Source organism: Uranotaenia lowii, chromosome 3, assembly GCF_029784155.1.
Source record: "Uranotaenia lowii strain MFRU-FL chromosome 3, ASM2978415v1, whole genome shotgun sequence".
Taxonomy (NCBI): domain Eukaryota; kingdom Metazoa; phylum Arthropoda; class Insecta; order Diptera; family Culicidae; genus Uranotaenia; species Uranotaenia lowii.
Genome location: NC_073693.1, coordinates 300,022,270 through 300,034,874, shown reverse-complemented (window position 1 = coordinate 300,034,874; position 12,605 = coordinate 300,022,270). Strand labels below are relative to the sequence as shown.

The 12,605-nt window shown below is 35.1% G+C and overlaps 1 protein-coding gene across 1 annotated transcript in view; it reads right to left on the bottom strand.

Moving 5' to 3' along the window:
* The window catches only part of LOC129750821 (mucin-5AC-like), a 90,934-nt gene extending 88,801 nt beyond the window's left edge, over window positions 1-2,133 (bottom strand). Inside the window, exons 1-2 of the mRNA XM_055745902.1 lie at window positions 1,175-2,133; window positions 447-707 (exon numbers count right to left, since the gene is read on the bottom strand). The gene's annotated coding sequence lies outside the window, so the exon portion shown is untranslated. The remainder of the gene's footprint in view (window positions 1-446; window positions 708-1,174) is intronic.
* Window positions 2,134-12,605: the final 10,472 nt, after the last annotated feature.

Sequence of the window (12,605 nt, the reverse complement as noted above, 5' to 3'; positions counted from 1 at the left end):
GCTCGAATTTGATCAAAAGAAATTCTCAACCGCTCGAGTCATCCTATGATGACGTTGGTATACAACAACTAGTTAGCTTGCGACTTGAGAGGAGAAAAAACGGTCAGAAATTGATCTGCTGCCACCCAACACATAACAGCTGGCAGATCGTCTCGATCTGTAGAAGAGATCATCACAGAGAATGGTTTTTCACTTATGTTGCTGAGGAGAGAAATAAAATGCCACAGCGCTTTTTTATCACGTTGGTGACTAGAGCACTGGGCCACGGTCAAGATATGTATTAGAAGAAGAGAACGAACGACCGGCTTTTGACGACACATTTGAAACAGTTTTTAATTTTATATTACTGTCTGCTCTAGTTGAATAATAATTTTCAAATTTGGAAAATATGTTGACGGTTTGGATGCAAAATACGTAACAATTCTGAAAGACAGTGAAAGATTTACCTTTTACTGGTGGTCGCCTTGACGTCCCGCAGCAATTGTTGCCGGTGGCAAACGACGGTGCGTCGTTCCGAGCCAACCCCGATCGAAAACGTTACCAAATCGGGTCGCTGGTGCTGGTGCTGCGAGGTAGGTTCATTATTTCCGGATCCAGATCGGAAGGAGAACTCGCCGTCACCACCACTTCCCCCGGAAACGAAACTTTCACACACTTTGTGGATGAGGAAGCGGCGATAGTTGCTCACCGGAGGAAACACCAGCACACTGGAATTCGGAAAATAAAAATGGAGTTGTGAGCTGAAGTTGTATGTTTTGTACATTTTTTTGCAAAGAGAATTTAGCTAAATCTGGAACTGATCGCTGACTAAACGTTTGAGTCTATACTCCTGGGTCTGATAAAAAAAACTGACTAGGAATTTTTGAACGAAATAACATTCAAAAACATTTTTGTCATGACATCTACGGTCTTACGGACTTCAAAGGAAATGTATGAGGCACCCTTTCTGGCGAGTGGCGAAGTCTTGAAACAAAATCGGTCACATTTTCCTCCCGGGGATGTTTTCTACATTGACAACAGAACTTGTAAATGAGGACTCCTCGTTAAGCTTCTCCGTAGACTGGTTATTGCAAAAAACGTACAGAATCATCATAATTGTTAGATTTCTTAAGAACCATTTTAAATAGGTATAATACCTTTTTATTAAAGATGCTATTTTTATAATTTCACCTACCTCTTCCGGCTCCCCTTCCTGACGAAGTCCCGTATGTCCTGATCCACCACCCACACGAACTCGTCATCAGCCACGCTCAGGAACCGATTCACGATTAAGTTATCCAGCTTGAAATGCTTCTGGTTTGTTCACCCCTGGATTGAACAAATTACGGTTCCAGATTTCTTCCACTGACCAGTCAAACGCTAGATTAGTACATCTAACAACGGAACTGCACTTCAATATTGGATTTTTTCTGACCACCAAAATGCATTTAGATATAAACCGAGCTGATCTAATTTGCCGTGACCGACTTTTCCGGAAGCACCACACTTTTGTGCTCTCTCTCTCTCTTCAGTCACGCAACCTTCACCGCTAGCTAGTGTGCAATTTCAATTCACCATTTGGGGTTTACTTATTGCATTTTTTCTTCCAATCCACTGATATTGTTCCCGACGTCTATGGATTGATTTCACTTCCGGCGGTGATTTAGAACACACATTAATCCTTCCTGACCCGTTTTCACTGGCTAACGAAACCTACACGACCGGGGGCAATCGCGAACGAGACCTCAAAAATAACGTTTCCTATCCGACCTCGCAATCTCGGGAAAGAACCCGTTAGTTTGGTACGGTCCAACGAGTAGCACCACACCAACACACAGCAAAATTTTAGTAAATCTTCCGCTTTGCCGCAGCCAGAGATAGTACACGAGTTGATTGTTGCCGCAGATCGTTGATCTGATCACACTCACACCCCGGAACCGTGGTCGGAACAGCAAAAGGACGTGCACGAGAGATCACAGACAGTTCGCCAGATCGTCCGCAGGCTCAAGGACAATTTTCACTTGCAAGTTATTAGCCGCAACTTCACTTGATCGCTGAAGGATTGTGGATCATCCAAAAGTTCTTCCCTTGCACAGATTTTCCTAAATCTGAAAAATTATTGAAAAAATTATAACCACTGCTAGAAATTTTGGAACTTGTGTGAACAGCAAAAGCAAAACAAAGGGAAACGAACGACGGAGGGGAAGGAAAACAAAAAGACAAAACGGAACCAAAAAGTCGACACTCGACATACACGAATATGAAAATTTACTCGTTTGCTTCTGAGTTCAACGCATTTAAGAAATATTTCAGACCAAGGTGTGTATAAAATAACCTTGTTTCAAACCTGGAGGGCTCACGCCCAGGGATGCCAGGTGTTGAGGAGTAAAAATCTGGGCAATTTTGAAAAAAAGTCTGTGTTTGTCTGTGCACAGGGAAGATCACAAATTTGGTAAAAAACAAGACATTTGACGGTGCGTGTGAGCGGGGGGAGGGGGGGGTTTGCCTGTGGTATTCAGGTTATTTTCGAACTGAGAACACTGTATCCTACCACGTACCACGTTGATGTTATTTAAAAAAAGAATTGGTAATGAATGCTTAGTGAAATACCAATGAATACAAGCGAGATTTCAGTCTAATCTTACGGATCCTTACGGATCAAATCCGATCCATAAATATTGGTTTCATCACTCAATTTTGAAAATCTGTAAAATCTGGGCACTCTCAGCAAAAATCTGGGCAAAATCTGTGTCTGACCAATATCTGGACGAAGGGTCAAAAGTCTTGGTTTTACAGACAAATCTGGGCACCTGGCAACCCAGCCACGCCCCTTTTCTCAAACGTAAAAATTAAGTTTGGCCGAGCTTCAAAAAGTAGTTCGATTCTATGAACTTAAAGTTAAGTTCCCATTTTCTTTATTGCGATGATTCAAAACGGAGGTTGAACCACAGGTTGAACTGCGAACTGAAAACTATCATCCCTTTTTCTCTTTCGGGGAGGGTGCACAACTGAGTTTGACCTTTTGTTTCTCTTCTTTTCTTAATTATTCAAAATTATCATTGTTGTTTGTTCTGGAAAAATTGATGCTGCACTTGTCACACGATAAAGGGATAGAAAACAGATGTTCACTCACACACGCAGCGAAACAGTTTTAGAGAATAAAGAAATTTTCCTTTGTTTAGTGGCCAATCAAAAGAAAATTACTTTGATTCTGGGACAAATAAAAAATCCTTTGCTTCTAGTCTGTTTTCCTTTATTTCAAAGAATTTTTCACCTTTTAAATTAAGTCAAATTCTTTGTCTCATTCACTGCGTTTGTCATTCTTCATCATTCTTCAGTTGTTTTTGTCAGTTTTAGACTTTTGTTAGTATTAGATTTTATTTTTTTTTTTTGAATTTTTAATCTTTTGTCCTTTTTAGTAGGGTCAAGTGGGGTAATTATGAACACGGGGTAATTCCGAACAAGTGCCATACGCGCTGTTGTGGGGGATGAATTAAAACAAAAAGTTCCAAAAGTGGTAGCACTGACCATACTGACTGGACACTCGGTTTCGTTTTCTGGATAATTTTTCCAGAAAAAAAAAACAAAAAAAATCATTTTTCCAACAGTACGCAATGTCGATTCCAGAGTGCGCATCGATCGATTTGAAGAAATGCTATCCCAGTTAGGAAATGCCACCCAACATTAAAAATAAAACACGCAATTTCTACGATAAAATCGGGCTAAACAGGACCATTTTTCCTACAGGGCATTTTTTGTCAAATTTTTCAGGTTCGCCACCTGCCGTCGGTATTGCGAACCTGCAAAAGCTGACAACAAAAAATTAGACAGAAAATGGTTGAATTTTTGTTCTAAGAGTCAAGTCAGTGTGGTCAGTGGTGGTCATAAAATTGATAGCTATAAGCTGTTTCCGATCTATTTTCAAATCCTTATGATATCATTTCAGAGGTTTTAAAAAACCATTACCTCGAGAAACGGAAATCGTTTTCGACAATGTTCAAGGTTGTTTGGTTTGAAATATCTGATCTTGAGAAATACAGCTGGAATGTTGTTATCACCTGTTTTACATCCAGTTTATGATGCTTTATCTTGATTTTGAAAAATTTTTGAAAAATTTTATTCGCACTGGTGCACAGGTGAGTGTTCATATTTACCCCATAGTTTTCGTCCTATGGGGTAATTATGAACACACATTTCCTGACATTTCTTTGGCTTTATGATGGTCAAATGTTTTATTCATCAACTTAGGGGGCCATTCATTTGTTACTCAAGCATTTCCAGACCCCCTTCCCCCCTCCTCCCCTTGTAAGAAATATCTCACAAAAATACCCCCCCCCCCCCCCCCCCTTCTGTAAGATCTTAACACAGGACCGTGAAGAAATCTTAGTCAGGAAAAATCAACACTCGGCATTCTATATCCCAGGAACTTACTGGACAAATTTCATAAATTTCATAATTAAATTAAGTCCGCAATATGTTAAGTTTTGAATTTTGAGAAATTGATTTTTTTTTTCATCCAAAAACGAGATTCGGATTTAGAAAAAAAAAGCTATGCCAGATCTTTTCAGTCTTTAAAAAAAATTTTTTGCACACAATTTTATCAAAACTTAATAAAACTTTAGTTTATAAAACAGAAATTTTGAAAAAAAACCTAAATCAGCATCTAAACGAGTCTTAATTTTGTTTAAAAAAATAGTGGTAAGAGCTTGCTTTTTGTTGATAGAAAAAAATGCAGTCAAATGTTTTCTCAGGTTTAGTGAGTGGTGCGTACGGATAGTAATACCGAAACCGAAAACCTGTATCCCAGAATAGTTTTCTAACACCGAATAAAGGTTTAAAGTCCTTCCAAAACCAGTTTTTTTGTATTGATATATAACAAGGTTATAAACTAGACTTGGAGAAATTTTTTATTATACTAAAAATGAAATTCACTATTTTTTAACAAAAGGTTTGCTGCTCGAGCTTTTATATATTACCGCGTGAAATTTAACATTATTATGAACCTTAAATCTCTGTGGTCAACAGAAAAATATATGAAAAACCACGATAAATTTAATAGATGAATAAGTCCACAAAACAAAGACCAAAAAGATAAATTTTCTTGTATGTTTGGACAACGTGCTGCTATTGAGAGCATTAGAATTACAGCAAAGAATAATTGTTTATGAGTTACATTCGGATAACAAAGATCCAAAATCTATTTTCTTGCAGTCTTATTTTTTATACTTAGTTACTTTTTTCAATCTTTATTTGTTCGAATACATTTTTCTAAAATTTAGAACAAAATGAGAATCTTTTGTTTGAAGATTTTCTCATTCAGTTTGGTGATGAAAACTTCTGCAGTGATAATTTTGTTTTGAGAAAATAGAGCTACTAATGTGATATTTCGTACAGGTGCTAAAAAATTAATTAGTGTTAATATTTTTAAAAACAGTCGATCATATAGAATTGACAAGCCTTGCAAAATATGACTGTTCACTGATCCAAGAAGATTTTGATGGGTGTTTTTTGTGAAACAACCATCTTTCAAAAAAATTAGAATTTTCTGTATATGTATAGGCTTTAATTTCATGATAACTCACACGTACGTGGAAAAGCAGCACCTACGACATTTAGGTGAAAACTTTATGTTTGCTGCGTAGGACATTTAAAACGGATGTAATAACTATCGAGTAGCCTAAGGCCGATGACATAGTGAGTGCGATGCGATGCGAATCAGCGGAAAAATTTACGGACGCAGCCTACGCGAACTCGAGCGGCGGAACAAATTGACATCTGCTTCGCCGCGTTGAGTATGTCAGGTTTAAGCGATTCACATACATTTTCATCGAATGTGGTTCACCGCATTGAACCGCATTCACCGCATCGCATCGCATCGTATTCACTATGTCATCGGCCTAACTCGCCTAAAATTTCACACGTATGGAGAGGTCCTATCAAATAAAAATGATCTGCAACGACATTAAGATATTCATATCCATCTCGTAAAAGATGCAACAAAAAATTTAACTACCGATACAAAAGATAGAAAAAATTAATACAAAAGAACACTAAATAGCTATTTTTTGCGTTGTTTTACCTCTAAATTTTGATTACGTTTCTTTAACTTATAAGTTTTATACATGAATTGAATTGAGTTTTTATAAAACAATCCATTTTCTTATTACTGCTAATTATTTTCATTATTTGGTGTTGAATTGAGATTTTTTGACACCATATAAATCATATTGGACAAGTCTCGGGGTAAATATGAACAGCGTTCGGGGTAATTATGAACAGGTTTTGGGGTAATTATGAACATAATTTTTTAAGTAAAAAATCACCATACACTGCTTATTATGGGTAAATGTAACGTATAAATACTGTTACTTCTCAAAAAATTTATACCAAGTCCGTAATCCGTGTTCATAATTACCCCCTAGACAGGGGGGTAAATATGAACAGACGGGGTAATTATGAACAGACGTATTCACTATGTCATCGGCCTTAAGGACGTGGGTTGCGACCAAGAAAAAAAAGTTGCTCTACAGAATGATGAAGAGCACGGAAACATTCAATATTGGCAGGTTTTCAGAATTTATGATAAGAAATAAACATATGGTGGCTGTGAGTATGCCAAATGAAGAAATTTTGTTCATAATTACCCCACCTAGCCCTACTTTAAAATAAAAAAAACTTTTGATTTTTTGTTGCATATTATCACCATTTCAGAACGCAAAAACGTATTTTCGGTGTTTGTCTAAATTATAATGGTGCTGTTATATTAATCGCAGCACACTAAATTGGACTGCGCACTCATGACTGCGACATTTGTGCGAACTTGTATACATTTGTGCGACCTGTCAAATCAGTGTAAAATCTGTCGGAGTTTTACACGCTAAGCTCTTGTCAGTCAACCTTTGTACGGATAACTGCGACTGCAAAACATTGTGAATGAATGAATCATCAATGAAAGAGATAATAGAGAAAACTAACGGCGTGTTCGTAAATTGATTTTTTCTATCGAAGTGATTTTTTTATCGATGCTGGCGTTCGTAAATTCCAAACAAACGTATGCAAAAGCATATGGAAAGTGATTTGACATCTACCAAACAAATCAATCGACTGATGCATCACCCAAAAAAATCAATTTACGAACGTAAATATCACAAAATACACAGTAAACTAAAATTACCGAGTTCGGTAATTTATTTTACAAAAGTAGTTCTGTAATTAGAAAATTTTCGGTAATTGATCAATTTGACGTTTAGTTTTTACCGAGTTCAGTAAATCGGCTCTTGACTTACCGAAGTTCTTATGAGGACTGGCAACACTGTCAGAGCCAAGTTTCACCAAATTTTCGTGTTAAAAGAATTTTCAATATTTTATCCGAAAAAAAGGATGTTAAATTGTGTATTGTGGTCTAGAGTGAAGTGCTATATTGGTTTTCCATCATGAAAATAGAAAGTCAGCGAAATATTATAATAAAGTGTTGATTATCTCCAAAATATTCACATGAAGGGGCTGGTGCTACGCCATCCGGATCCAACAAGGAATATGAACTGTGTATTAGCCACCGAATGAAACTTGACCTACAGTATCTGGAACCAAAGATAAGTTGTTTTTTTTCTTATTCTTTACTGAATACTAGCGTGGAACACTTTTTTTTTAATTCTAAAAATGTTTTTTATACAATTTTGAGAAATTTTGCCATCTAAAATCATGGCAGCACGAAAAGAAATATTTCACAAAACAAATCTTATATAAAAGGTTGCATACAATCTAGGCAACAAGGAAAGCTTGATTCTACTAGGAAAAGTTTCATGTTTGAAAAGCTTCAATGCATCGAACTTTGAAATGAGACTTGATGCTCAAAATCACGTTCAGAGGGCACTGTGATGAATACTCGAGCTTTTAATCCCCAGCAGGAAATTTACAACACTTTAGATAAGCAGCGTGACTTTAAAAAAATGTGTAGGAAGCATTTTTCGATCTGAAGAACTATAACACAGTCAATTCTTTAGTAACATTATATAGATAAAATTCAAGCTTTGATGAAAAAATCAGTTTAAAATACATAAGTTTTCGGTTAAGGTGTTTAAATTGTTATCTGTGATGGGTTCCATTTTATTAATTACAAATTTGATTAAATAAAAATGTAGCTGAATTTTGATCTGATAGCTGGATTGTTAGGGATGAAATATTTCATGGACGAACTCGATTCGACACAAGCTTTCGTACAAGTCAGTACTCAAGAAATATTTACCGATTATGGCGACATCTAATGAGTAAATTGATTGTTGTTGGTAGCGTCATCTGATGCAAGGTATCAGCAAATTTAGCTTAAAAAAAAGAGCCGGCGTTTAAAAAAGTCGTTTCACCCGGATTTTTTTTTTCGCACCATTATCAGGATAGTGCGTACATGAAAAATCTACACGTGTGAAAGTCATTTGAAGCAAAAACTCTGAAAACAAGTACAAAATAATTTCTTGACAGAAAACCTTCAAAAATTATAGAAATCGATTCAAAAACGTCTCCTTTTTATTTTTTGCACATAAATGGTAAGATGTTTTGCTATATATAGGAAAAGAAAAATTTGCTAATGAATGTAAACTCAATCTTGATAATACGATGAAGACATAAGATGATGTATATTCAAAATATGCAAATTAGGAATGAAAAAAGGAATGCAGGATAATAATTTTAGAAATTCAACAAAAAAATATTAATAAGAGGAAGTGTTCATAGAATAATTATGCATTATACTTTTGTAATGAGGCACATTTTTTATCTTTCATTTAATGATCGGAAAATAATATAATACGTTTGAGCTATTTGGATCCTAATTGAAATGGAAATCTGCAAACAAATACTTATTTATATTCAACTAACGAAGATGTACAATCAAAAAATATTGCGCTAAATTTTGTGTATAAACTTCCGAAGATATCAACTTATTCTGTCTTTCATTATACTTGATAAATTTCTTTGTTGTATTTTGTATCAACAATAATTACTTATTCTTATTTAAAACTTCTTAAAATTGTGCTCGTCATCAAAGTATCTTTTTTTTTACGAACGTTACCATATGATAATTATAAACATCACATCAAAGAAATTCAAAGATCTCTACACAAATCACGAACTATGTAGAAAAAAAACATAGCTATCAAAATAATAAAAAAAAAACCCTTGAATAGTCGATTATTCGATCATTCGACCACCGGAAAAATCAAAGAAACAATAACATGTTTAAAAATAAATGGTTAGAAAAAGAGGGGTATTAGAAAAGGGGAAGGCTGAATAGCAACGAAGCTTTCGAAGAAAGAAAATTATCACATGAAAAAATAGCAGAATAGAGATGCCAAACAATAAAACTAATGCATCACATTAAAGCAAGTTATTTTTCAATAGATTTTGAAATCAGCAAGTTAAAAATATTTCATCGCGGCTCTAGAAAAAAATGAACCTTAGGAAAAATTTAAAAACTATAGCCGATTAACACACTTTCAAATTCTAGAGATAGTGAATAGTGCGTAATAATTAAAATAACCTTAATAGACATTTTATTCGAAAGCAAAGCAGCTAACATTTGAACAAAATAAAATTTAACGGTTAAAAGAAGGAGTACTTTACGTGACAAATCTAATTTTATCTAAAAAAAAAAGAGTGAGAAAAAGTTTAAACAGAAAAAAAACAAATAACGAACTAAATTAGTCGAGGCTAGAGTCAGATAGAAACGTAAAGATGAAACGATCCCAAATGAAATATTGAGTTAGAGATCTCCGAGATTGAAATTTTAATTACACCATTATATTGAAAGCTTGGCATCTTGAAACTAATCTTGCTAAGATATAGTTATACAGAATTTTGATATTTGAAAGTTCAACACAATTGTGATAAACTATCATTTTTGAATACTTTTGAGTTCGATTTGAATGATATATGTAGATATGTTTAAAGGGATAGAAGTTAGGGAAGACTGTTATTCTTCCAATCAATTTCTTTATCGCAAATTATTAATTTTCACTTTTTAATATTATCCTCTGTAGGAGCGATCAGGATTTCAAGTAGGAATATTTATTAGGATTTTTAGAAGATTGTTCATTGTAAGTGTTTTGTTACTAAGAAGGCAAATTTTATAAAAAAAATGTGCACATGTTTATATGTTTATAAATAATGAGATGAGTTGATATTGTTATCAAATAATTTCCATGATAAAGCAATGATCCGTTTAAGTGCAGAAATGAGTAGATTAACCTAAACAAGTTGAAACCAAATAAGAACACTTATTTAAAAAAAACGATTAGTTATAACCTATGAACATTTCTTCAATATGAATATGTTAACATAGAAACTGTGTAAGAGATCGAGTGATTAGGTGTAACAGATCCATACACTTGTCAAAAGTGTCTCCAGATCATATCCCTTAACCCACACTCCCAAACCAATTTTTTTTGCTAGGATGCAGAGGTAACCTCGGTCCTAAAGCGCAAATTTATTTCTATCATCCTTTTCTCTATTTTTTCTTCTATCTATTGACTACTAGGACGTGGCCGGCGCCGTTATTGATGATCAAAGAGAGAGCATTAGTTGTGTGCATTGAGAATGATCTGCTAATCCCAAGCATCATTCTTTTGACCTTTGCACAAAATTGATGGCCTCGGTCAATCACGGAGTAGCAACCATTGGCGATGTGGAATTCGTTCTACTGAGCCACGCCAGCAATCGTGGAGTTCAAAATGCTATAATTCATTGGTCTTAGAACCTGATAAACTTTCATTGTAATACTCAATTCATAATACCAAGTTATTTAATTAAATTTAATCTAAAAATCTTTTCTTATTACTCATACATCTTCATAATTTTATGAAAGCATTTTGGATTTAACGATTTAAGGTGGATGTGAGTAGTCAATCAAGCTAAGCTCAAGCTCTTGACTTACCGAAGTTCTTATATTTTAATGTAAACAAATCTCAATGCCATCAATTTTCGGTAAAAAATCACCGAAATCAAACTGCAAACAAGACGAACGTCAAAATTCGATTGTCATTTTTTCGCACTCCGGGTCTTCCTTCTCATTCTTGCAACCGAAATTAATCGTTTCGACTACTTTAGTGTGTTCGAGTGTGATGGGTATCTTTTAACCGGCCAGTCGTCGCCATTGCTCGGCATTTTCGGTTTTGCGTTGTTTTGAGCAATGAAGCAGCAGTTTATTTTGCTTCGATGGCCTCCATGCATGCACTTGAACGCACATAGACGATCGGATTTGGGACATCGCCAGCACCGCGGGGCTTCGCATGGAATGGATTGCTAATTTGATCGCAGCTCCAGTAAAGGTACATCGGATGAGTTTATTTTCCGCACTTTAGTAAAAAATTAATTTTACTTCCAGGTCCCGTGGCTATGACAACCTTCCTCTAGTCACCTGTGGCAGATGGCCATTGTCCACAGAATGTGGAGGAGGGAATCCTTGAAAAGCCACGAGACGGTACCATGTTGCCATAACACAGAAAATAAAGATGAAATAATTTGATCCTCATTTTTATTCGTAGATTGAGCCTCTGCTATTGAGGCGTCTTCTAGAAATGCGATAGTATTCAGAAAAAAATATTTTTTTCGGTAATTTTTAACGAAAACCGCAAAACGTTTGGTAATGATATTACATGAGATGATATTCGAGACTCAAATCATCTCGTGCAGTATGCTGGTTACGTACACCAAAATACGGAACGTTTTACGGTTTTCGGTAAAAATTTGTGAAAAATTTAGTTTTTGGTAAATATTATCGGCATTGCGGTAATAACAGATATTTCGGCGAAAAAAATCAAATTTTCGGTAAAAACAACCGAATTTTCGGTAAAAATTGGAGGAATTTTGTGAAAATTACCAGTTTTTCGGTAAACATTACCGAAATTTTTGAATTTATCTGGTAAAACTGACCGGTTTTTTGGTTTAAATTACAGATATTTCGGTAAACTCTTCCGATTGTTCGGTAAATATTACCGAACTTTTACAGTTTTTTCGGTAAAAATTATCAGTATTTCGATAATAATTACAGGTATTTCGGTAAAAAATTTCAAAAATTTCAAGTATTTCGGTAATAGTTTTAGGTATTTCGGTAATCGTTACAGGTTTTTCGGTTAAGTCTACCAGTTGTTCGGTTTATATAACCGAGCTTTTTAGTTTTTCAGTTAAAAATAACCGGCCTTTCGGTAATAATTAAAGTCATTTCGGTTCAACAATACCGATTGGTCGGTTATATAACGAGCTGTCATGTTGACAACTGTCAATATTTTGACAGATGATCAGCCGAGTTTTGGTTATTTTTTACCGAAAAAGGTCCGTAATATTTGACAGCTGTCACTTCTCAGCCATGAAAAAATTACCGAACAGTTTAACGATCTCCACATGTTAGGATTTCGGTAAAATAATTACCGAACTCGGTAATTTTCGTTTACTGTGTACAGTCGGATTTCCTTTCGAATTTCGTTAATATGAATCTATTATTTCCCTGTGATTCGAAGAGTCACAATCCCGAGCGAGAAAACTGCAATCTAAGTGTGTAATTTTGACCGGGAGTGCCAAAACATTCTACCGCACTGGAAAACACAATGGATAAAAATAAAAAAAAAAACGCTCAAATG